Genomic DNA, 27,898 nt, shown 5'->3' with positions numbered 1-27,898 from the left:
TCAAAAGACTATCAGTTTGGATTGTTTGAATTGTTCAAGAAAGTCATGATGATTAAAAAAAAAGAAGAAGAATTTCAATCTAATATGTTCATAATGACACAAAAATAAAACAGTATAAAACCAATATAGGGGCACCTGGATGGCTCACTCAGGAGAGTGTCCAACTCTTGATTTCAGCTCAAGTCATGATCTCAGGGTTGTGAGATCTAGTCCCATGTCAGGCTCTGCACTCAGCACAGAGTCTGCCTGTTCCTCTCCTTCTGCTCCTCCCCCTGTGTTCTCTCTCTCTCTCTCTCTTAAATAAATAAATAAATAAATAAATAAATAAATAAATAAATAATCTTTTAAAAATGTTATAAGGTAGCTATATTGTGTAATTATTTCATTCTCCCTGACAATACTATATATTAATCAATATAAAGTGTAAATCGTCCACCCTACTTTTGGTCATAATCATTAGGCTGCTTCTAAAAAGAGAAGATAAAAAACAATTAGGTCCCCTTAATTTTTCTCTGAACTTTAAGCTGCTCATAAAAAATAAAATTTTTCTTCATTAAAAAAAGAAAAGAAAGAAAATCTTGTTTTGCAAAAAACTTTAATGAGAATGGACTTATATATATCTCCTACATGTATATATATCCAAACTAAGGATATATTTTGACCATGTAATTGTCTAGAATCAAATTCCATTAACATGTGTGTATTTTTAAACCTGTCAGGCTTTAGTTATGTGATCAAGTTGGAAATCATTGGCTATATTCAAATTGACAAAAATGGATAAGAAGGAAGAAAAGTTCCAAAGTAAAGGTTAGGAGAAAATTAATGGTTTCTAATGGCCAACCTAACAGAGCTAAAAATAGAGGTTGACTTTTTTTTAAAGTTTCAAGTTTTTATTTAAATTCCAGCTAGTTAACATATAGTGTAATATTAGTTTCAGGGGTAGAATTTAATGATTCATCACTTACATACAACACTCATTGTTCATCACAACAACTGTACTCCTTAATATCATGACCTATTTAAATAAAGGTTGACTTCTAACTCCTATTTAGAGTGACTTTAATAGTCAAATCATCCAAGACTATGTTCATACAAGGGTAGATTCCACTCTCTAAAGTAAATGACTGAATAAATAACTTAAAAATGTTAATCAAATTCAGTTACAGGTGGTGGAACATAGAACCAGAACCAACTAGTAGGTTGAGAACCTTCTTAGGTGTCAAATCCTTAAGTATCCATATTTATTTGTTTCATCATCTTACACTGTTTTCCTAGTTATAGGCTATAGGAAGATGGGGGATGAAATATCAGATTGTAATGAGATTATCTGAAACATTAAATTTTGGTGCTTGGTAGTGGGATGTCTGCTGTCCAACGGGAAGGGCTTAGAAACTCAGCTACAAAGAATCACCCAGAAGCTAAGTTCAAGAATATCTAAAAGGCTATGCTTTTGCTATTTTGTTTTGTTTTGAGATCTCCTAAATTGGGAACTAAGCTATACCCATTGCATTTGGCTCTGCATTTCCAAGTAATGTGAGTTTTTGTGAGTATCTGAACAATTTCTTATATATTCAGTGGGATAAAGTTAAGAGTGCTTAGGATGGGCTGTGTTAAACATGGGAGAGTTGGGGCACCTGGGTGGCTTAGTTGGTTACGTGTCTGCCTTCAGCTCAGGTCACGATCCCAGGGTCCTGGGATTGAGTCCCCCATCGGGCTCCCCGCTCAGCAGGGAGTCTGCTTCTCCCTTTATCCTTACCCCTGCTCATGCTTGCTCTCTCTGTCTCTCTAGAAAAAATGAATAAAATCTTTAAAAAAGAAAAAAAACATGGGAGAGTTGCCTCAGTCAGGGGTAATAAATAGGAAGTGAAGTTACAAAACAGGTTCACACAGGAAGGACAGTATTTCTCAAAACAAGCAGTAGCTTTTTGGTTCCTACATTTATAGGAATTGTTAAGACTATTTTTTCTACATTTGATAAACATGACTTGTATGATCTTATATAATGTATTGGCAAAGATTTTAGAGGTTTATTGTTCTTGTGGTGATGATGCAGACCTAATGATAATTTTTTTTAATCTCATGTTTTGTTAAAATCTGAGCACGTGAAATAATTCCAAACTATAAAAAAAAAGACTTCTGAATCTGAGCCCAGATTTTCCTATTCAGAATCATATTTTTATATCATGTTTTAAAAGATCAGAAATCATTTGTAGTTATTGAATGGAATTATGAGATCTATAAAATATCTTCTGTTGAAAACAGTTGTTTAAAATTTGCTTAAGATCTTTATATTACTGCTATTTAAACCCATACTAATGCCAAGAGAGGATTGTTTATATATAATATTTTCCCCTCAATCACAAGGTTTATGCTACTGAAAATCTTTGAGGCAGATAAATTTACACATTAAGAATATATAGTTTATAAGGTTATATTTGCACCAGTGAAAGTTTGTATAAATAATTTTACCTTGATGAAAAGTAGGTTAACATAGTAAATGAAGGCATAGTTATGATAATTTACATATCTTAAATGAGTAATTGTGGTTATGCATAAAATCCTTTTTTCATTCATTATTTATTAACCAGTCATTATACTAGATGGTGGAGATGGATAAAGGTTACAAAAAAGAGAGCTGAAATAATGCAATATATGTTAGGAAAAAAAAAAGAAGAAGATAGCAGGAGGGGAAGAATGAAGGGGGGAAATCGGAGGGGTAGACAAACCATGAGAGATGATGGACTCTGAAAAACAAACTGAGGGTTCTAGAGGGGAGGGAGGTGGGAGGATGGGTTAGCCTGGTGGTGGGTATTGAGGAGGGCACATTCTGCATGGAGCACTGGGTGTTATGCACAAACAATGAATCATGGAACACTACATCTAAAACTAATGATGTAATGCATGGGGATTAACATAACAATAAAATTTTTTTTTAAAAAAGAGAGCTGTTCTCAAGGAGTCCACAATCAATTAAATAACATAAAAGCAAATAAATATAACACCATTTTGTAGTACCTTTTAATGCAAAGCATGGGTAAGCTAATATAAGTGCATACAGATAGAGTTCCTATAGTAGTTTAGATGCTCCAGATGCTGGTGATACAATGTTGAACAAAAACATCTTAGAGTAGGAGAGGCAGATGGTAAAGAGAAATAGATATAGAGTATATACATAGTGAAGAGCAGGGGTGTTTACAATATTTCATAGTCAGTGAAAATGGATACCAACTCATCAAACAGACACCCAGCCACCCAGAATAAAAGTTCATTCTACCTGCTGAATATCAGACTTTGAATTAGTACTAACAGGAGAAATAAAACACGAAAGGGAAATTAAAGTATTAGGTAAGGGAAATATTGAAATTTTAGAAATTTTGAATTGAGAGAGACTTTTAAGCAAAACTCTCAAGATGGTAAAAAGTTAGTCCTGTAGATAATAAAGGAAGGCCATTCTAGAGAAAGGAAACAGCAAGAGCAAAGGCTACGAGGAGGGAGCTCACTAAAGTGTGATGTAGTGAGAAAGCCATTGTGCCTGGAGTGCACAGACTTTTGTGGCTCCTAGTGAGAACTTTGACTTGTATCCTAAGTAAGATGACATCTTCCTGAATGTCTGAACAGATGAGTAATGTGGTTGGTATATATCTTAAAAGGATCCCTCAGGCTTCTGGGTTAAGAACCGACTAACAGGGGCAAGAGCAGTGAAAGGGGCACCAGGACAGCAGTTATTGCAATTATGCAGGCAAGACGTAGACAGAGTTACAGCCTTGGGAGTGAGAGAAGTGGCTGAATTCTGGACAGGCACTGCTTCTCAGGTAAAGCTACCTGGATCTGCAAACTAGATGCTGGGTGTGGGAAAGAGGGGTAAATAAGACACGGACCAGAAAAACCAAGTAGCTGTCTACGTGCCAAACCCTTTGCTAATGCCTAAGGAACATATAGGGGAATAAGACAGACAGTCCATCTAGGATGCATAGCCAATTAAATAAAGAGTTATAGGAGAATGCAAATATCCCCCAAATATGGGAAGTATAGGAGTTCATAATAAGGTTGCTTAATCTACTCCAAATAGGTAAGGGACAACTTCTACAGGCAGGAAAGGAATGCCTGAATCTAAGGGATAATCAAATTTATTCAGGTAAAAAGAGGGAATGGGAGAGAAGGAAAACCAGCTATACTTGAATATTAGATCCCAAGCACTTTAATTTTGCTTAGATCTTATTAATGACTTTATTGCTGTGTCTCTTTAAGGTTAGTATATTCTTTTTTTTTTTTTAAGATTTTATTTATTTATTTGAGAGAGAGAGAATGAGAGAGAGCACATGAGAGGGGGGAGGGTCAGAGGGAGAAGCAGACTCCCTGCCAAGCAGGGAGCCCGATGCGGGACTCGATCCAGGGACTCCAGGATCATGACCTGAGCCGAAGGCAGTCGCCCAACCAACTGAGCCACCCAGGCGCCCAAGGTTAGTATATTCTTAGCAAGCTATTTCTTGCCACTGGGAGTAAGTTGATTGAAAGGCTATATTCTTGAGGCACCTGGGTGGCTCAGTCGTTAAGCGTCTGCCTTTGGCTCGGGTCATGATTCCAGGGTCCTGGGATCGAGCCCCGCATCGGGCTCCCTGCTCCGCGGGAAGCCTGCTTGTCCCTCTCCCACTCCCCCTGCTTGTGTTCCCTCTCTCGCTGTCTCTCTGTCAAAATAAATAAATAAATAATCTTAAAAAAAAAAAAGAAAGAAAGGCTATATTCTTATGCATTCATTCTTTCAAAAAATATTCATGGACAACCCATTTAGTACTAGGGTCTCTGTGCTAATTGCTGAGGAGTGTACCAGGATGAGTTATATTTGGATCCTTCCCAAAAGGAGCTAAGACCATAGTTTTGTCTTCCAGGTGACCACCTAAGTAATGAAGTCCACACAGGTATACATTTATTCTTTCAAGTTGTTAGTACACTAGATTTGTAGTATCATATATGGTGTTAGTTACTTGAGTTACTAACTACTCAACAGATTGCTTTAAAGGTATGCAGTTTGTTTTTATCACCACCCTCAAGTATCCTTAGCACCTATTAAAGAGTATAGCTTATGATAATATTTTTTAAGAATGAATATATTGGGGAGCCTGGGTGACTCAGTCGGTTAAGTGTCTGCCTTTGGCTCAGGTCATGATCCCAGGGTCCTGGGATGGAGCCCTGTGTCGGGCTCCCTGCTCAGTGGGGAGCCTGCTTCTCCCTCTCCCGCTCCCCCTGCTTGTGCTCTCTCTCTCTCACTCTTTGTCAAATAAATAAATAAAATCTTTAAAATAAAAGAAGTGAATATATTAATTTCTCAACTCTAACTTTGTTTTTGCTACAGATCATTGAAACAGCCATGAAGAATTCCTATACCTTTATATATTTTTAAGATTTATTCTATGAACTTTTTAAATAGGATATGCCAATAAGCTCTTACATCATTGCTTCTATTAAGGATTTTCATATATATATATAGTGAGTCATTAATAGTCTTGAAATTAGTACCACTTAGAGAAGAGTAATTTTCTTCTCATTGACATGTGTACTTGCAGGCTTTCTCCACTTTTTGATATCAATTACTTCCACAAAATTCTAATTCCCATCAGATTATTTGACCTTGCTTTTCACATAACAATTTTCCCCATTTATAAACTTCCATTTATCACTCTTGTCTAAACATTGATTTTAAAGCTTTCAAATTTAGGACGCCTAAATCATTTTCCTCATTTTTTTCATGATCATTTCCTTTACTTGAGGAAGAAAGTTTTTCTTCCTAATTCTCTGTGAAATCAAGTATAATTTTGTTCATATTGAGAAGAAATACCAATAATGATTATAAATACATTTTAATGTGAATATTATTTTATAATCAGAGTCACTCCATCCCACACCAATTTTCCCCTCAGATTTTCTAGGAAAAAGGAATTGATCTGGCAGCAAGCAAACGCAAAGTTATGGATCTGTGAAAGTTATTAACCTCTCAATGCCCCATTTAGCTTTTCCCATTCCACAAGAATCAATGATAAACACACCCATCCATTTTATGTTCCTCATTAAAGCAGAGAGTTAACAAGAAACAAGTGCCTCTGATTTTGTCTTCAACTTGGTAATGTTTCTATTATTCTAAGAAGATGGTACTGCTCCCCTGGTGGTGCCACAATATGGCAGGTGCTTTTTAAGCTTCCCTGGACAGCTCTACCTATGATGTAGTGGAGCCCATAATCTACTTTAAGTTCTACTTGATTTGAAAGTACCAGTCACCACACTTCTCTCTTGAATGGACTTAATTCCACAGATCTAAATGTTGGCTCATTGTCATTCTGGACCATCATACTTCCCTCCTCTTCTCATCTTCCAGTCAATTGATTTAAGACTTTTAGAAGTCTGAGGTTGAGAAATGATGAATTCTTGACTTACTCTTTTCCTACTTGTTTCTCTAGGTTGAAGAGAGACTATAAATAAGTGCATATTCTTTATATTTAGTACATTCCATTTTGTCCAATTGTCTTTCCAAAGCTTTTTGCTTTCTTAGCATCCACTTAACCACAGCAGTGAAACAGTGAAACTGCTTGTTGCCTTACATTGAAAATTAAGCTCTGGCCCTAAGCCAGGCTGCCTGAGCCACCACTAATATAATTCACAACTGGAAGAAGACAATCAATTAATCAATACTATAATTTGGAACTGACCATGGTAGTAACACTCACAGCTATTAGACTCAACTGACTGACACCACTTAGGATTAATGAGGTAGCAAGAGCAGGCAAACCAAAGATTCATTTAAAGATTTTTCCCCCTAAAATCACACAACCCACTCTATTTTGTTATTTTTTCTTATTTAGTGATGCCACAGTGAAATCTAATGTAAATAAGAATTTGAAGGACAAAGAATCTTAACCCATTACAATGATTTTGTACAAGAACTTTGATAAGCCAATTAGGTAAGGATTGTAGGAAAACAATTCAGTTCAATGTTAAACTCTTCTGAAAAATCTAAAAACATGTTTAAAACTGCTTTTCTGATAATTCTTGGGAATTACTTGAAGGAATCTTATATAATCAGAGATTGGTATATCTATTATTTGGATAAATAAATAACCACCTTTTAAACTGCATAACTTTAAAATAGTTTCCAGAAAACCCTTATACTTTATTCTGTTTTACTTATACAATAAAATAATGAAATAAAAATATAAAAACACACAAGATCTGTGGTACTTGTAAAGTGACAACAAATACCTATCAACTCCTCCCAGCCTTTCTAGGACTCTCTAGTTCCTTCAAATCTTTTGGATCTTTTTGACAAGACAAAGGTTTCCCTAAAGCCATTGGCTGAATATTTATAGTGATATATCATTAAGCCAACCATGAAGTTTGTATCTTTCAGTTTTCTTTGGGTTAAGCATACCAAGGTTCTGAGCCCTCAGATTACAGATAATTTTTAGAATGTGTCTAATAGGAGAGCTTAAAAGCCAGCCCAGGGGACTTAAGCATGATGACAGATTTTTGTTTTTCAACTAGAAGACAAAATACAGAAGAATCTCCTTTAAATCTGTCAGAAAACGGGCACCTGGGTGGTTCAATTGGTTAAGCATCTGCCTTTGGCTCAGGTCCCGATCCCAGGACTCTGGGATCGAGTCTCCCATCAGGCTCCCTGTTCAGCAAGGAGTCTGCTTCTCCTTCTACCCTTCCCCCCTGCTTGTGCTCTCTCTCTCTCTCTCTCAAATAAATTTAAAAAATCTTTTTTAAAAAATCTGGCAGAAAACAGGAAGGAAGAGTAACACAGCTGTTCATTTTATATCACCATATATCTGAAGAGTAAGATTTGACCAGCAACATAACAAATTCCATAGAGAGAGACTCTTTTTAAAACAAGGGCTTACCACACCCCTTTTTTTAAACTGGAAGAGTCAGTATAGAATTATCTCACTTAATCTCCTAATTATAGCCTAATTATAGCATGGGAAACTGAAGCAAAGTACTTAGAATAAAGTCTTGGAATTTATATTTTCTTCCCAAATACTTGCCATATATTCATAACCAAAAGGGCATTGAAAATATAAAAGTCTTCTTAGTATTGAATTAGAAACACTGAATTTATAACCTTTAATATGGTCTAGACTTGGTTAGAAGTCAAGATAGAATTCTTTGTAGTGTGACCTTTTTATATATTATCTTTGGTGTATTTCTGAATCCTATAAAGTAAAAAAAAAAATTTAGAAATATTATGAAAGTTTTGGATGAGAGCAGTTAAAGAAAGAGGGGCTATGTGATTTGCTAAGAAAACAGTGTATTATATAAAACAGAAGCATTCAATTAGAAAGTCATTGTGATTTTATCTATATTTGTTTCCAATGATATGGATATACATATATATATATATACATATATATACATACACACACTTTATAGCACACAATGGTTGCTTCTGTAATTAAGTGGCATTTCACGAAATGAAGAACACATGCCCAATTTAATATCCTGTTTATTATAATGAGACATAGGAAAACATTAATTTTCATTCTACTTGCCTACCCAAAATCAATAAAGAAATAAAAAAATAAATAAAGCTTAATTTTACTTTTAAAAGGTAGTACTTAAAGCTTTTAATAGATAAATGATTTTGGATCTTAGTTCAGGTTCACCCTGTAGTAAATACATTGCTGTCGTCCTGTCAAAAAATAAAGCATATAGCTTTTATGCCATTTTATTCCAAAAGTAACTTGAGACACCTTTTGAAGGTTCATGCAATACAGTAATATAAAATAAATTTAAATTGTTATAATATATGGAAAAGATAATAATAAAGACAAGAAACTAAGGGAAAACATAGGAGATAAAAAATGGATAAAAGTTAAAAAATCACTTTTTTACTTTTGAGAAACAGGAGGGCAGTGTAATATACAGCAGTATGTTATACAGGGTCTTATATAAAGGAAAATGGCAATCTAAACTTTCTAGGACAAGGGTCAGTAACCTTTTTCTCTAAAGGGCCATATTGTAAATATTTTAGAAGTGTAGGTCATACAGACTCCATGGCAACTAGTCAGCTCTGCCATTTTATATGAAAATAGTCATATACAAAACATAAATGAATGGATATGACTGTGTAACAATAAAACTGTTTATAAAAATAGGCAGTGGACTAGATTTAACCCATGGGCTGTATTTTGCCCAACCCCCTTCTAGAGACTAAGGCAAAAATAGAAGAGTCATTTACCTGATTTTATGATAAACATTTACTCCAAAAAAGGATAACTTTTCTTGACACTAAGATGTGAAATGAAATGCACTAAAGGAAGCTTGGCAGTGGGCAATGTGAGTTACATCTCTACAATAATTAAAATAGCATGTTTCCATGCAGCAGCTGGGTCACAGCCCCATGAACATCTGTAAAATTAGTGTAAAATTCAGCACAAAATTGAATTTTTGGTCCTTTGTAGACAAAAACAATGGATTATTCTGGTTTTTTTAATCGGTTATTATAGCAATGGCATTTTATGCCTTGAGATTTTTTTCTTCTTAAGTTTGCTTTGCTTTGCTTCTTTTGTTTGCCATTGTTATTAAAAAGAAAAACCATTCCCTCTATATAGCATGTTAAGCAATACACCATCTCATGTTGCATAATAAACTGAGAATCCTATCAGTGATTAAACATAGGTGAGCATTACAGTGAAGGGAATAAGAAAGAAGTTACAATCTGATAGGGAAGATGGACATTTAAACCAAGAAAGTATGATGAAGATTATGATAGAATGTGAATCACAGACCTGTACCTCTGAAACAAATAATACATTATATGTTTAAAAAAAAGAAGAAGAAGAAGAGGATAGTAGGAAGGGAAAAATGAAGGGGGGAAAATCGGAGGGGGAGATGAACCATGAGAGACTATGGACTCTGAGAAACAAATTGAGGGTTCTAGAGGGGAAGGACGTGGGGAGATGGGTTAGCATGGTGATGGGTATTAAAGAGGGCACGTATTGAATGGAGCACTGGGTGTTTTACGCAAACAATGAATCATGGAACACTACATCAAAAACTAATGATGTAATGTATGGTGATTAACATAACATAATAAAATAAACTTTAAAAAAAGAATCTATACAGTGAATCAAAAAAAAGATTATGATATAAGGAAACATGAATTTTGGTTTTGAATTTTGGGCCCACTCTTTGTCAATAATATGATCTTTAGTATATTTCTTAACCTTTCTGCCCTTGGTTTCTTCATCCTTAGAATGAGGACAATGTTTTTCTTACTGAGATTAAAGAGTGGATAAGACAAGACAGTGCAGTGATACATAGTATCAATATGTAACTCAGAGAGGGCCTACATTCAAAAGTAAGGTTCTAGACAATGAGAGAAATTTTCAAAAATAGGTGTCTGTGATCTAGCTATGTAACTCTTAAATCTCTCACACCCATAGTTAGATTTTTTTTTTTTTTTTAAGGAGGAGATTTAAAGAGTTTTTCTTTGGAGACAGGTGTTTTGTGAAACTCTTCTTTCCCCAACACACATATATCTCCCAAAGGGTTTTTTAAAAAGACCATGTGAAGCATAATACGTATCCCTTCAATTTAGAGGACATAGAGGACTAGTATCTGAGCAAAGCCTAAGAAGTCTATGAGCAAGAAGCTGGCTAAAGTGGTATGTTACAGTAGAGAAGAGGGCTGGTATGAAGATATTAATAATATCCCCAGAGTTTGTAGGGACAATGGATTCATCAGCTTTTCCTTGGACTACTTTTTTAAACACACAGGAGAGGAAGCTTCATTGGGGTGGTCCTAACCTTCACAAGCAGGTCAACTGGAGGGATAAAGGGACTTTGACAGAAGGTAGGGTTTAACTTCTAAGAACCAAAGAGTTCTAGAAGAGAGCTGTTTGTGGATGGAGTTCAATAGTCCATGAATGAGCACAGGAGAGTCTGCTGTGAACATTTGCCAGGTCCAGAGTACTAAAATTATATCATCTCCACAGACTCAGTCAAATAATAGCTTTTTTCCACTTTACTCTCATCCTCTACCCCTATCCTAACACAGAAAGGGTCAGAAAATGCAGTAAGGAAGATGGGTGGGGAGAAGTGATTCAACTTAAAAGTGCACCCAGAGTTTTGACATATTCATGAAATGGGTCGTTGTAATTACCTAATTGAAACTGTGTTTTGTGATTTAAAGTAACAATAGATTGTTTTAATACCTGAAAGTGGACAGAGAAGCAATTGTGCCTGCCTAAATTTTTATTTAGGGACACAATGAAAAATAGTCCCTTTGAAAAATTTAAAGGGGCAATAGAATAGGAAAAAATAAAAATAAATAAAAACACTGGTTTGAAAATACATTTAGTTGTTTATAATTATACTCCTTAATTCATAATTGTTTGATGTTATATACATTTATTATAACTACATCTACATCTATATCAATGGATAGAAATCACATCTAGAACTACATGTTTCCTCATAATAAATATGTACTGAATACCTCTCGTGCTTCATTCAGGTACTGTGTTGGGCACTGGGAAGGAAGGAGATTTCATAAACCTAACAGGAAAAGTTAGTATGAGAAGGAGAATAATTCCGCCCCCCCCCACCCCAAGAGGTCTGCATCCTAGTCCCTGGAATTTACAAAGATGTTAGCTTTCATGGTGAAAGAAATTTTGCTGGTGTGATTAAGAATATTGAGATTGAGAAATTATCCTGGATTATTCAGGTAGGTCCAAGGTAATCATAGGGTCCTTATAAGGGAAAGAGGGAGGCAGGAGAGACAGAATCAGAGACAGAGATGTGATGACAGAAATAGTTTAGAGAAAGAGATTTGAAGGTGCTACATTACAGGCTTTGAGGATGGAAAAAGGGGCCATGAGCCAAGGAATGCAGCCAACCTTGAGGAGATGGAAAAAGTGAAGAAATGAATTTTTTTCCTAGAGCCTCCAGAGGGAACACAGAATTACTGAGCCATTTCAGACTTCTGACCTCTAGAACTGTAATATAATAAGTAAGCCATAAAGTTTGTGGTAATTTGCTATAGCAGTGATAGGAAACTAGTACAATGGGCAATGATAAAAAAAAAAAGTGTGATAGAAGAAGTACATAAATGTTGAAGTCATATTTCAGTAGGATTTATTAAGCTAATCCAATAATTCAAGAAGGGCTGCTTGAGGAAGTGATAATGTAACCTAAGACTAGAAGGATAAACAAGATCAACCAAAAACAGGAAGGCTAAAAACTATTCCAGGGAAGGGAAATAAGATGTGAAGGCTTAGAATTGGGCAAGAGACATATTTCAAAGTAGGTCAATATGTGTGAATGACAGAATTTGAGGAGGGGGGTGAGTGATGTGGCTGTCAAATATCTGAAGTCAGATCATGAAGGGTCTTATCAGTTATGACATGTTTTGAAGTTTGAGCTTTATCATAAGAGCAATGGGGAGGCTCCACGGATATTAAGCAGGAGAATGTCATAATCATATCACCATAGGTGCACTGTGGAGAGTGAATTAGAGGAGAGAAATATTGAAGATGAAAGGATAATTAAGAAGAGGAGGCAACCATTCAGAGAGGAGATAGTATTTACTTGGACCTGGGTGGTAGCTGTAGGAACAAAGAGAAGTATCCAGAAACTAATTTGACAATGGAATCTAAATGATTTGGTGACTTACTGGATGTGAGAGGTATCCTAGGTAGATGGTGGTAGCATTTCAGGGACAGAGAACAAGATGAGGATTAAGTGTGGAAGAGGGATGAAGAGATCATGCATTTGTCAACATTTTGGCTTAGGGTATCCCTGGCATATACACATGGAAATGTTTAGCTAGCAGTTGGATATATAGACCTGGAGCCTAGGAAAGAAGTCTGTGCTGGATGAGTAGACTTGGGAGTCATCAGTTTGAAAATAGTTTTTGAAGCTTTTGGTGTAGATGAATTTACCAAGGGGCTCCTCAATTAACTTCAATAAGTCCTTAACAGTGAAGTAGAGAAAAAGACTAGAACGAGCCTTGATGTTCATCAATATTTAAAATGGAAGTAGAGCAAAAGGATCATTCAAAGGATTATGTGGAGAGGCCAGAGAGAAAGGAGGCCAATTAAGAGAGAGTCGTAATATAGGAGGCAAGGAAAGATAAGTTTATGAAAAAAAGATTCCAACAATATCAGATGCATCTACGAAGTCAAGCAGGATAACTGAAGAGTGTCCATATTTTGCAATACATAAGCATTGATAGCCTGTGTGAGAGCTAGGTCAATGGCATACTGCAGGAAGAAATAACATTGTATGTCTTCAGGAAATTGAGACAGAAATTATAGATAACACCTTCAAAACTTTTGACTGCAAAGGGGAGACAACAGTAGTATTTGCTGAGGGAATTTAGATTGGAAAATGTTTTGGCGTTTTGTTGTTGGTGTTCTTTTGTTTGTTTGTTTTTGGTAAACCATGCATGATGAAATTCTGAGACTTATTCAGAAGTGGAGAAATTCAAGATACAAACAGATGGAAGGTGGAGAATTTACTATATTTCTAAGCAACCCAGAGGGGAAGGGTTCCAGAATATAGATAGATGGTAGATCAATTAGCCAGATGGAAAGCCAACCCTTCTTCATTCCAACAAGAAGGGAAAAGATGGATGCCAGTTATAGCCTAGACAGTGAGAAGTCCAAGAGTGTTTCCCCACTGGTTTTAAGTAATCTTCTGGATTTGAAGGAGGAGATGGATGAGCTGAAGATTTGAGAAGAGTTGGGAAGGTTTGAAATGTTATCTACACGGAATGGGAATTAAGTTCTGTAATGGAAGGTGAATAGGATTCCCAGATACTCTTGAGATCCTGGGAGAGATTAGTGATCATGAGTGTATATTGGCACCATTTACCCCTTTGAGTGATATTTTTTAGCAGTGTTCAGCAGAATTTAGCAGCCTCGGTGTGTGCACAGGGAAAAATGTCACAGCAGATAATTTTCTATGCCAAATGACCAAGTCCAATAGGGCACTGGATGCTCAGATAATCAGCAAGAGAGTAATTGAAGATCTTCTAAAGTCCTGGATTTCATATTTCCTCCTTTGACAATGCTAAGTCTCTTCCCATGTTATCCTGATGCTCTTTTAGGATTCAAGACAAAGAATCTCAAAATGAAATGCCTTTTAAGGCACTGCTATAAATTAATAAGCTGAGGCCCATTTCATGAAGATATGGGAAAATTGAAAAATTTAGCTAATTATGATATATATCTGTGTGTAGCTTATGCAATAATGTTACCATTACCATTGTAATACATAGTTTCTGATTTAGAAGTAAAAGGGTAGTATAATACACAAGTGTATATGTATTTATCTAAAACATATTTTAAATGTATCTATAATTTTGCCACAGATGTCAATGTACAGCTGTATCTTTATCACCAAGAGATGTGAGGAGAATAATGTGAAATGCTGATATTTTCATTCAGAAGCCTGCATGAATCTTTAAGTGTGTGCTCCCCCAGGATTTTATTTTTTAATTTCCATTTCTTGAATTTTGTTACATCTCTAGCCTCTCATTTTAATTAAAATTAAATTTAAATATTAAATCTCTACTGCTAAGCTGCCTGGCTTTGAGCCCAAATAAAAACGACACATTCTTTTCTCTTCATCTCATGATCACTTTAGCAAATTAAATATAAATAGAAAGAAAGTGCCCTACATATGAAAGCGAAGTTAGCTCTCCAATTATATCTTATGACCACTAATTCTTTATGCTCTCACAGAAAAGAGGTTAATAGATGAATATCTTTGCTACTTATCCTCATCTAAAAATCAAAGAATATGCTGAGAGGCTTTGGTTAACCACCATGTAGCAAAGAAGCATGATACTGTACCTGAGAAGCAGCTGCTTAGGCAGGGAATATATTTTCTTGTCTCCTTGCCTCTCGAAGCCATATTTACTCATTTGTACCAATACAATATGGACAGAGGTGATGAGTAACACTTTCCAGGCAAAGATTCTTGACAAGATAGAGCTACAAGATGGAAGGAGTCTGGGGTGAAATAAAAGATGACTCTATCTGGAATAGCTGCTGAGGATTTTGATGTGAACAAAAATATGTCATGCCACCAAGAATCATTATAATAAATACCCCCAATCTCAGTCATATATATACTGATACTCTGTTGGTTATTTCTTTTTTTTTTCTTTCTCCATGTATCTTTTTTTTTTATTATGTTATGTTAATCACCATACATTACATCATTAGTTTTTGATGTAGTGTTCCATGATTCATTGTTTGCGTATAACACCCAGTGCTCCATTCAGTACATGCCTTCTTGAATACCCATCACCAGGCTAACCCATCCCCCCACACCCCTCCCCTCTAGAACCCTCAGTTTGTTTCTCAGAGTCCATAGTCTCTCAGGATTCATCTCCCCCTACGATTTCCCCCCCTTCAATTTTCCCTTCCTCCTATCTTCTTCTTCTTCTTTTTTTTAACATATAATGTCTTATTTGTTTCAGATGTATAGGTGTGTTATTTAACAGTCTTACACAATTCACAGTGCTCACCATAGCACATACCCTCCCCAAAGCCTATCACCCAGCCACCCCATCTCTCCCACCCCCCACCATTCCAACAACCCTCAGTTTCTTTCCTAAGATTAAGAATTCCTCATAACAGTGAGGTCATAGGATACATGTCTATCTCTCATTGACTTATTTCACTCAACGTAATATCCTCCAGTTCCACTGACATTGTTGCAAATGGCAAGATTTCACTCCTTTTGATGGCTGCATAGTATTCCATTGCATATACATATACATACATATATATATATATATATATATATATATATATATATATATATATATACCACATCTTCTTTATCCATTCATTTGTCGATGGACATCTTGGTTCTTTCCATTTTGGCTGTTGTGGACATTGCTGCTATAAATGTCGGCCTGCATGTACCCCTTCAGATCACTACATTTGTATCTTTGGGGTAAATAGCAGATAGTGCAATTGCTGGGTCATATGGTAGCTCTATTTCAACTTTTTGAGGAACCTCCATACTGTTTTCCAGAGTGGCTGCACCAGCTTGCATTCCCACCAACAGCCATTCTGACAGGTGTGAGGTGGTATCTCATTGAGGTTTTGATTTGGATTTCCCTGATGCCGAGTGATGTTGAGCACTTTTTCATGTGTCTGGTGGCCAGTTGGATGTCTTCTTTGGAAAAATGTCTGTTCATGTCTTCTGCCCATTTCTTGATTGGCTTATTTGTTCTTTGGGTGTTGAGTTTTATAAGTTCTTTGTAGATTCTGGATACTAGCCCTTTATCTGATATGTTATTTGCAGATATCTCCTCCATTCTGTCAGTTGTCTTTTGGTTTTGTTAACTGTTTCTTTTGCTGTGCAAAAGCTTCTTATCTTGATGAAGCCCCAATAGTTCATTTTTGCCCTTGCTTCCCTTGCCTTTGGCGATGTTTCTAGAAGAATTTGCGGCAGCTGAAGTCGAAAAGGTTGCTGCCTGTGTTCTCCTTTAGGATTTTGATGGACTCCTGTCTCACATTGAGGTCTTTCAAACATTTGGAGTCTATTTTTGTGTGTGGTGTAAGGAAATGGTCCAGTTTCATTCTTCTGCATGTGGCTGTCCAATTTTCCCAACACCATTTGTTGAAGAGACTGTCTTTCTTCCCTTGGATATTCTTTCCTGCTTTGTTGAAGATTAGTTGACCATAGAGTTGAGGTCCATTTCTGGGCTCTCTATTCTGTTGCATTGATCTATGTGTCTGTTTTTGTGCCAGTACCGTACTGTCTTGATGATTACAGCTTTGTAATAGAGCTTGAAGTCCAGAATTGTGATGCCACCAGCTTTGCTTTTCTTTTTCAACATTCTTCTGGCTATTCAGCATCTTTTCTGTTCCATACAAATTTTAGGATTATTTGTTCCATTTCTTTGAAAAAAGTGGATGGTATTTTGATAGGGATTGCGTCAAATGTTTAGATTGCTCTAGGTAGCATTGACATCTTCACAATATTTGTTCTTCCAATCCATGAGCATGGAATGTTTTTCCATTTCTTTGTGTCTTCCTCAATTTCTTTCATGAGTATTTTATAGTTTTCTGAGTACAGATTCTTTGTGTCTTTCGTTAGACTTATTCCCAGGTATCTTATGGTTTGGGGTACAATTGTAAATGGGATCGACTCCTTAATTTCTCTTTCTTCTGTCTTGTTGTTGGTGTATAGGAATGCCACTGATTTCTGTGCATTGATTTTATATCCTGCCACTTTACTGAATTCCAGTATGAGGTCTAGCAGTTTTGGGGTGGAGTCTTTAGGGTTTTCCACATAAAGTATCATATCATCTGCAAAGAGACAGAGTTTGACTTCTTTGCCAAGTCGGATACCTTTGATTTCTTTTTGTTGTCTGATTGCTGTGGCTAGGACTTCTAGTCTATGTTGAATAGCAGTGGTGATAGTGGACATCCTGCCATGTTCCTGACCTTAGGGGGAAGGCTCTCAGTTTTTCCCCATTGAGAATGATATCCTTGTGGGTTTGTCGTAGATGGCTTTTATGATATTGATGTATGTACCCTCTATCCCTACACTGTGAAGAGTTTTAATCAAGAAACGATGCTGTATTTTGTCAAATGCTTTTTCTGCATCTATTGAGAGGATCATACGGTTCCTGTTCTTTTTTTTATTAATGTATTGTATCACATTGATTAATTTGTGGATGTTGAGCCAACCTTGCAACCCAGGGATAAATCCCACTTGGTCGTGGTGAATAATCCTTTTAATGTACTGTTGGATCCTATTGGCTAGTATTTTAGTTAGAATTTTTGCATCCATGTTCATCAGGGATATTGGTCTGTAATTCTTCTCTTTGATGGGGTCTCTGTCTGATTTTGGGATCAAGGTAATGGTGGTCTCATTAAGTGAGTTTGGAAGTTTACTTCCATTTCTATTTTTTGGAATATTTTTAGAAGAATAGGTATTAATTCTTCCTGAAATGTTTGTTAGAATTCCCGTGGGAAGCCATCTGGCCCTGGGCTGCATATTTTTCTCATTTAGTGCTCTGAATATATCATGCCAGTCCTTTCTGGCCTGCCAGGTCTCTGTGAATAGGTCTGTTGCCAGTCTAATGTTTCTACCATTGTAGGTTACAGATCTCTTCTGAGCTGCTTTCAGGATTTTCTCTTTGTCTCTGAGACTTGTAAGTTTTACTATTAGATGTTGGAGTGTTGACCTATTTTTATTGATATTGAGGGGGGTTCTCTATGCTTCCTGGATTTTGATGCCTGTTTCCTTCCCCAAATTAGGGAAGTTCTCTGCTATAATTTGCTCCAATATACCTTCTGCCCCTCTTTCTCTTTCTTCTTCTTCTGGGATCCCAATTATTCTAATATTGTTTCATCTTATGGTATCACTTATCCCTCAAATTCTGTCCCCGTGATCCAGTAGTTGTTTATCTCTTTTTCTCAGCTTCTTTATTTTCCAGCATTTCCTCTTATATATCACTAATTCTCTCTTCTGCCTCATTTATCCTAGCAGTGAGAGCCTCCATTTTTTATTGTACCTCATTAATAGCCTTTTTGATTTCGACTTGGTTACCTTTTAGTTCTTTTATTTCTCCAGAAAGGGTTTCTCTAATATCTTTCATGCTTTTTTCAAGTCCAGCTAGTATCTTTAAAATCATCATTCTGAACTCTAGTTCTGATATCTTACTGATGTCTATATTGAATAAGTCCCTGGCAGTCAGTACTGCCTCTTGTTCTTTTTTTTGAGGTGATTTTTTCCATCTTGTCATTTTGTTCAGAGGAGAATAGATGAATGAGAGAACATAATGCTAACAGGATAACAACAACCCAAGAAAAATGTACAGTAAATAAATCAGAAGAGAACTGAAACTGGGGGAAAAGAAAGGGAAAGAAAGAAAAAAGAGAAAAAAAGAAAAAAAGAAAAAGTAAAAACAAACAAACAAAAAACAGAATATGATCAAATATGGTCAGGCTGGTGCATAGATCAGTGCCACACACTAGATTTTGGGTGTATTTTGGGCTTATAGAAGAAAGTGCCTCTGAAAATTTTAAAGAAAGAACAACTTATATATGTACAAAAATAAGGGTAAATACAATGAAGGGATGGAATATGACTGTAAACATGAAAATTATAAAAGATTTATACAAGGAGTTGATAAGATAAGAAGTTGGTTGAAAAAAGAAAGAAGAGGTTTAAAAAAAAAAAAGGGAGAGAGTGTGATCAGGCAGGAGATAGAACAAAGCCATACACTAGAGATTTATGGTATATTTTGTTCTGTTAGAAGAAACTGGATCCCAAAATATTAAAGAGAGAATATATATATATATATATTCACCAAAAATAAGGTTAACTACTATGAAGGGATGGAATATGGCTCTAAAAATGAAAAATAAAAAAGATTTTTAAAAAAGGGATTGATGAGATTTGGTTGAAAAAGGGAAAAAGAAAAATGCAAAAAAAAAAGATAGTTAAAAAAATTAACTTTGAAAGACTAAAGAATCATGGGAAAAAAACCATGAATTCTTTTTTTGTTTTCTTTTTATTTTTTATTGTTATGTTAATCACCATACATCACATCACTAGTTTCAGATGTAGTGTTCCATGATACATTGTTTGTGTATAACACCCAGTACTCCATGCAGAACGAGCCCTCCTCAATACCCATTACCAGGCTAACCCATCCTCCCACCCCCTCCCCTCTAGAACCCTCAGTTGGTTTTTCAGAGTCCATCGTCTCTCATGGTTTGTCTCCCCCTCCAATTTCTCCCCCTTTATTCTTCCCCTCCTGCTATCTTCTTCTTTTTTTTTTTTTTCTTAACATATATTGCATTATTTGTTTCAGAGGTACAGTTCTGAGATTCAACAGTATTTTTTTTTTTTACAATTTCATTTATTTATTTGAGAGAGAGAGAAAGCATGAGGTGGGGAGGGTCAGAGGGAGAAGCAGACCCCCCACCGAGCAAGGAGCCCGATGTGGGACTCGATCCCGGGACTCCAGGATCATGACCCGAGCCGAAGGCAGTCGCTCAACCAACTGAGCCACCCAGGTGCCCGAGATTCAACAGTCTTGCACAACTCACCACGCTTACCAGAGCACATACCCTCCCCAGTGTCTATCACCCAGTCACCCCATCCCTCCCACTCCACCCCCCACTCCAGCAACCCTCAGTTTGTTTCCTGAGATTAAGAATTCCTCATATCAGTGAGGTCATATGATACATGTCTTTCTCTGTTTGACTTATTTCACTCAGCATAATACCCTCCAGTTCCATCCACATCATTACAAATGGCAAGATCTCATTCCTTTTGATAAAAGCCATGAATTCTATGTGCAGTATTCCCCTAGCACTGGAGTTCTGCCATTCTCATTGATTGGTAAACTTGGTCTTGGCTGGCTGATCTAGCTGATTTTCTGGGGGAAGGGCCTGTTGCGTGGTTCCCAAATGTCTTTGCCCAAGGCGGAATTGCACAACCCTTGCTGGGTCTGGGCTAAGTAATCTGCTCGGGTTTGCAGGTTTGCGCTGGGGAGCTTTTGTTCCCTGCAAGTGTTCTGTACAGCTTTGGAGGATGAGAGTGAAAATGGCGGCCTCCCAATCTCCGCCCCAGAGGAGCCGAGAACTCGGCCCCGCTCCTCAGTGCGCCCCAGAGAAAAGCAGTCAATCACTCCCGTCTCTCCAGTCTCCAGCTGCACTCCAAGCTCACCCAGCCTGTGACCGAGCGTTTCTATCTCTGGCACCCGACCCCGTGTGGAGTCTCCAAACCCAGCAGATTCCTGCAGTGCGCTCCCGCACCACTCCTTCCTGGGGAGGAACGGGGGTCTCCCCAGATCTGCCGCTTGTGGGGTCCCTGCTGGAGGAACAGTGGCCCGACTGTGCTGCGGATCATGGTTTATGGCAACCCCGAGCTGAGAGTCCACTTCTTGGCTCTGTCTCTGCAGCAGCTTCCCTGCTCCAATACCTGGGAGCTCTGCTGCACTCAGGCACCCCCGGTCTTTCTGTGACCCCGAGGGTCCTGAGACCACACTGTCCCAGTGAGGGTTCCACCCCCCACTTAGCCACTGGGGTGACATCCCTCAGCAGAGATGACTTCAAGCAGTTCTGATTTTGTGCTCTGCAGCTCTATCACTTGCCAGTAGTGGCTGATGGAGACCCCCTCCCCCGCCGTCTATCTTCCCGAATATCGCCTTGGATTCACTTCTCTGAGACCTGTCCTACCTTCCAGAAAGTGGTCGCTTTCTGTTCAGAGAGTTGCTGCTATTCTTTTCTTCAATCTCCTTTTGAGTTCATAGGTGTTCAGAATGGTGATCCCTATCCAGCTGAATTCCTGGGACCAGAAGAAATTTAGGTCTCCTACTCCTCTGCCATCTTGCTCCCCGCCCCCCGTTGGTTATTTCTACAATTTAGTCTAATCAATTATATGTTGATTATAACCATTTTAATGGTTTTAATAAAAAATCAATTTTAAATTGATTTCTTAGTTCTGGGAGCTTCTTAATTAATACATATTTGTATTAAAGTATTTTCTTTGTGGCAGACAAATCTCAGTTTAAAGCCATTTAGGGGCCTGTATCATAAAAATGTTAAGGTAAATATAAATATCTCAGAATGAAAAGAATGAGAATTGGGGCAAAAACATAACAAAATTACTTTTTCTGCATTCTAAAATAGATTGAAGGTATTTTTATTTGGAAATAAGTCAGAAGGCTAAGAAGATAAACATAATAGTTTGTCAAAATGACTCTAAGGCATGTACATATTTGGCACAAAGATTGCTTTTCTCAGGACCCTTTCAGAATGAAGTATTTGATTCTCATGGAGCCTTAGGAAAAAGGGATATCTATTTTACGAGTAAATAAACACAAATTGTGGATAAATTTTGTCCACTTCAGAAACAGAAGTCTAAGGCTGAAAGCATATCCCTCATCAATTTATAGTAAAGCTGGGGAGTTTAAGATAGAAAGGCCAAGTTACAAAGTCTAAGGTGGAAGCTCATCCTGAAGGTTCTACTGAAGGCAGCTGAAGCTGGAGACAAGTCATAGGGAGGGACCAGGAAATAGACTCCTGCATTGTTGTGCTAGAGGGAAATGTTCACATTGTAGAGGGTTGTGAATATCAGTTCAAATCACTTTGTTCAGATAAATTAGTGGTTTTCAAAATATGCCCAAAGAATAACACCAGGAGCACAGTGTAACTTCTTAACCTTGCAACAGACTTTTGATGCTGGTCCAGGATCATTCACAGATTCACAGCCACCACTGATACACACAGCACATTTATATAAAACAAAGGTGGTTTCTTCTCAGGATGAATGCAGCCCTAAGAGCACTGTCTTAGCTTGGAGCATGAGGCTAGAAGCACGAATCATACTGCGAGGGTGTCCACTGAGAAGCAGTCCTGAGATGACTCCAGGTTAATTTCTCAGTTGAGTCTATCAAATCATGATCCTGGCTCTCTATGTGTGCTACCTTGGTAGGCCACAGATCTACTTCTGAAAACATGAACTTCCAGTAGCCCTTCTTTTTCCTTTCCCTGCCCCTCCATCACTTGTAAGTGTGCCCTAAATTATTGTATTCTAGGGTTGTTGCTATTTCGATAGCATGTCTAAATGATATGCTGCATCATACCATGATCCAGTTCCTGTACAAAGATAATCTGTGATGGGAACCCATAATTTAATTTTAAAAAGAGCATTGTAGCTACATCTAAAAAATAAAAAGGGGGTAAATACATTAGCCACTTCTAAAATCAAAAGAGGAAAATATCCTTCAGTGTGCCTTGGAGTAGTCATATACATTAAGGCAATAATCATTTCAGATTATATAATAAACTGATATTTCTGTGTGTCTAAATCCCATCACATTTTGACTATACCCCTTTTGCATTTCTGCATTCATCAGACTGTACCCAGAGAAGACTTAAAAAAAAAAAAAAAAAACTGTAAAATCTCATATTGCAAGCACACACACACACACACGCACACACCAGAAAATGAGATGTTTGTGTTTTCAACAGTAAAATATATATATATGCATCCAAATGTAGTGAATTTGATCATTTTACATAACAAAATATTTTCTACTTACAAAAAGTGTTTATGTTGGTATAAAATACAGAAAATGGTATTAAAACAAAAACAGACACATAAACAAAAGTAGTTTCATTGTTTTGATTGCCCAGAACACACTCATCCTTTTTTTCTTTCATTTTTTTTTTCCTGATTTATTTGTTGCTGTTTTAGGAATAAGCTGATGCAAAGAACTGGGATGAGCTTTAGTATCATATGAATATTAGCTTATGCTGCAACAATACTGTGATGGACTGAATGATAGCATCCTCCCAAAATTTATATGTTGAAGCCCCAAACTCCCAAGATGACTGTATTTGTAAATAAGGCCTTTATAGAGGTAACTAAGGTTAAATTAAGTCTTCAGAAGGTTGAACTCTGATACAATGGGATTATTGTCCTTATAAGAAGAGACACCAGAGAGCTGGCTCTCTCTTACTATTAACAAACACAGTGAAAAGATCGCCATCTACAAGCCAGAAAGATAATCCTCACCAGGAATCAAATCCTGCAGAAACCTTGATCTTAGATTTCCCAACCTCAAGAAATGTGAGAAAATAAATTTATGTTGTTTAAGCTACCCGGTCTATGGTATTTTGTTATGGCAGCCAAAGCAGTCTAAAGCAGCAACAAACAATCCCCAAATCTGTTTATTACAATAAAATATTAGATCTTATTCATAAGCCTGTGATTCATTGTGACAGCCTTGTTCCAGGCTCAAGATCAGACCTGAGTTTTTCTGATGGTCTGTAGTAGCAGCAGCTACTAGGATTATACTCTCCTTCTGGTTGATGCAAGAGTGCAAGCAGTGAAATCAAGCTGTGCAAAACTCTACTGAGGTATGCTTATATCACACCTATGCACATCCCATTGGCCAAAACAAGTGACGTACTAAATTCATTATCAATGGGGCAGGGAAGTATACTCCTCAGGGAGGACAAGAGTGGAATCAGTGAATATTTGCTGAACAATAATATATCTACTTCATTAGTCAACAACTTAAATCAGATAAGATTTTTTTTAACCAGTTCCTGGTGATTTAAAATTCTATGAGAAGGTATAGTTTGAGACAGATTTCTGCCTTCTCTATCCCTAATTTTATTGCATTTTGGCTTTAGATACTATACTAAATGAATGCTGACTTTTCTAGAAGATAATTGGCTATAGAAGTGTATTAAAACTCTGACACCTATTTATCAAATGTATTTCATTTTAGAAAGAAGTGTTCTGTGAAGACCTAGACACTTCCATAAAATATACAAAATATGAATGTATAAATGTGTATCTAGAATCACTGTTTACTTTTAATAAAATAAATATATCACATTAATCTGCCAAAATTCATTGATATTAAGTTCTGTACCTAGCATATAGAGAAACTAAGCTCCCATATTTTATTTTTTAAGATTTTATTTATTTATTTATTTATTTGAGAGAGAGAGAGAGAGGGAGAGAGAGAAAGCACAAGCAGGGGGAGGGGCAGAGGGAGAGGAAGAGAGAGAGTCTCAAGCAGACTCCATTCTGAGTGTGGAGCCCAATGCAGGGACCCATCTCATGACCCTGAGCTCATGACCTGAGCTGAAACCAAGAGTCAGATGCTTAACAAACTGAGCCATCCAGGCGCCCGAAGTTCTCACGTTTTAAGAAACATGGTAATTCTTATAGACATTTTTAATTCTCAGCTGTATGAAACTTGAAAAAAAAAACTTTCTTACTTTATCAGTCTCGAAACCTACATTCATACACACAAACATACACTCACACACATACATACCCCTATAATATTGGCTATGGTGCCAAGAATGTAAGCTCATTCCATTCTGGCTAACTGTAACTTCATCTTTATAAAAACAAACAAACAAAAAAAAAAAACTGTGAAGTCTGTCTGATTTTGTTCATCTCATCTGTCAATTAAGGAGAATTTATATTTGTTAGCTTATTGTGTTCATAGAAGCTCATACTATTGAAGAAATAATATTCAAGCAGACTTCAAAACTGGCTGAGTTATAGGTTTAATTCCCTCCTTTGCATCTCTTATAAGTACATAAGGAAGGCCAGTGCTCCCCTAACCAGAATTCCACTTATAGACTAACATGAGACTTGCAAGAGAAGCATGGTCAATTTTCAAACACCACATACTGATGCAAAAATCCTGTAATATGGAATAACCCAAGGTTTGCAATTAGTAAGTGGTACACAGTGGGGGGACATAAATATGTGGGTCAGCACTGGGCCTCAGAAAGATGTATTTGGTTCTCAATTCACAAGTAAATGTGTGCCCTTCTCATCAGTTCAGGTTCATGAAGATTCTAATCAAGCAATTTATCTGGTTCATTTCTCATATGTCCTCATCAACTGAAGTGCAAAGTCTACTCAACAGCCAGAAAAGATAAGGTCAGCCTTGAAAATAAGTGTTGGCCCATTTTCCCAAAGCCCAGAAGAAACCAGGATGAGACAAATGAGATCATACAAAATATACATCAAAATATACAGGCCCCATAGTGCTATAGCAGTATTTGAAAGGTAAAAATGCCATTCGCTTGGCACCATTTATATCTCCCCCACCACCCAGTGATAAAGTTGGTTGATAACTCCTCTTTTCTTTTTTCTTTCTTCTTTCTTTCTTTCTTTCTTTCTTTTTTTTTTTCTGAAAGTATAGTTCACATACTTGTCTTTAGCATTAATCTCATGAAGTTACTCCCATTAGGATTCCAGAGTCTATCTGAACCAGTATATGAACATCATAATTTTCCCCTTGAGACTTTAAAGTAAATCAAGGAGTGAAAGTACTCAATATTTACTATGTAATTGGATTCAGAGAAAATTTTGCCTGAGTATTTAGGATGAATATTGGGTTATACATGTTAAAAAGCAGATAAACAGTGCATCAGAAAGAGAAATTTGAAGTCTGAGATGAAGTCTTTACATGTGCTTTCAAATCAGATACCCATAGTTAATGCCATGACTCTGATTTGCCAGAAAGATTGGTTAAAGGATTAGACATGGAGCTAGTTAGCATTAACTGGTTCCTACAACTGAGCAAGAGCAAGAGTTGCTCAGTGACCAGCTCTTCATTTGCACCCCATGCTACCACACAGAAGGACTCAGCCTAAGTCATCAAGGGAGGGAAAAAAATCCATAGTACATTTCCTTTTAAAGAAGGCTGGCTGGCTGTGCTACCTTCCATTCATCCAACTATTTATAAGCAGCAAGATCCAAATCAAATTCAGTCCTTAAGTGATTGATGAAAAAGTTACTCTCACAGGTGGGATCAGAGAACAATGAACACATTGTTAGTAAGTGACAACCCGTCCTGGTTCTTAGCAACACAGTGGGTGCCATCACCAAAGCGGCCCTGGCATGACCTGGAGTACCGCTTCATTTGCTGCTTTGTATCACATTGTGATGAAAACTGTCACAATGTGCCTCTTTAGGCAATAAGCAATCTGTGATTTATCAAAGTGCCATCTTGCTGATGAACTGAAAAACAAACCCTGTCTCATCAGCAACTAAACCATTTTACATTAAAATTTATTCTCTAATAGTGTCTAAAATTATTCCAAAATGGTTTCCTCAAAGAAAAATAATGATAGGGAGAGTATTTTCAGGGATTTTGCTATGACATTCGACCCTCAAGTTTCTGAAAGTGATCTCATTTAAACAAAACACATTATGTTAACTCTTTCAATTTTAGTATATGTGCTGCCGAAGCGAGCACATGTTAACTCTTTCATCCTGAGTTCCTCAGAATGAATTTTAAGCTCAACTGACTGGTGAGACATTCTGCACCAATCAATTCCCAAGTGCCTGCCTGTGGTCCTTGTCAGTACATCAGGAGGCCACTCCCACCCACGAACAAGGGCTTCAACACCTCTGCCAGTAGGAGTCAGTCTGGGAAGCCTGGCTGGTGGGTGTTGATCATCATCTGCTTTTGAGATGCTAAATGCAGGGGTGAGGGAGGGGAAAGCAGAGACACAATAGCTTAAGAAGTGCTCAAACAAAAGCCCTAGACTCTCCAAAACAATCAGGGCTCAGAACGTCTAGAATTCATTGAGATACAAGAAGGTAAATGCAAGAGAGAGTGAAAATGTTTGAAGAGTCTGATGGGAATGGAGACTAGAGCCAATCCTGTACTTTAAAAAGGATAATTATCTTTGATTTGGGAGAAAGCATTTAAAGATACTGGGTGTATAGAGGTAAAGCATTAGTCTGGTGATCACGTATGATCTTGTTTTCAAAGTGTATTAACATATATTTTAATTCAGTAAACCTCTGCATTTCAGTTTTTTTTCACTGGAATATCCCATTGGTAGAAGGGCATGAGCAAGTTCTTCAGGGAGAATTTAAGCTGTTGCTTAACCAATTGAGCCACCCAGGTGCCCCTACATCATTAGTTTTTTTTTTTTTTTTTTTAAGATTTTATTTATTTATTTGACAGAGAGAGACACAGCGAGAGAGGGAACACAAGCAGGGGGAGTGGGAGAGGGAGAAACAGGCTTCCCACCGAGCAGGGAGCCCGATGCGGGGCTTGATCCCAGGACCCTGGGACCATGACCTGAGCTGAAGGCAGACGCTTAATGACTGAGCCACCCAGGCACCCCTACATCATTAGTTTTTGATATAGTGCTCCATGATTCATTGTTTGTGCACAATACCCAGTGCTCCATGCAGAATGTGCCCTCTTTAATACCCATCACCAGGCTAACCCATCCTCCCACCCCCCTCCCCTCTAGAACCCTCAGTTTGTTTTTCAGAGTCCATCGTCTCTCATGGTTTGTCTCCCCCTCCGATTCCCCCCTTCATTCTTCCCTTCCTACTATCTTCCTCTT

General features: G+C 37.2%; 1 protein-coding gene across 1 annotated transcript in view; it reads left to right on the top strand.

Annotated features, from left to right (window-relative positions):
- Positions 1-27,898, top strand: part of PTPRD (protein tyrosine phosphatase receptor type D) — a 2,419,801-nt gene that overhangs the window by 1,527,102 nt on the left and 864,801 nt on the right. The gene's annotated exons all lie outside the window — the stretch shown is intronic.

Source organism: Mirounga angustirostris, unplaced genomic scaffold (genome assembly GCF_029215605.1).
Source record: "Mirounga angustirostris isolate CCGP_5_RB_7025 unplaced genomic scaffold, mMirAng1.0.hap1 SCAF_15, whole genome shotgun sequence".
Lineage (NCBI taxonomy): Eukaryota > Metazoa > Chordata > Mammalia > Carnivora > Phocidae > Mirounga > Mirounga angustirostris.
Note: the sequence above shows the minus strand (reverse complement) of the source record. Positions and strands in the feature narration are given on the sequence as shown.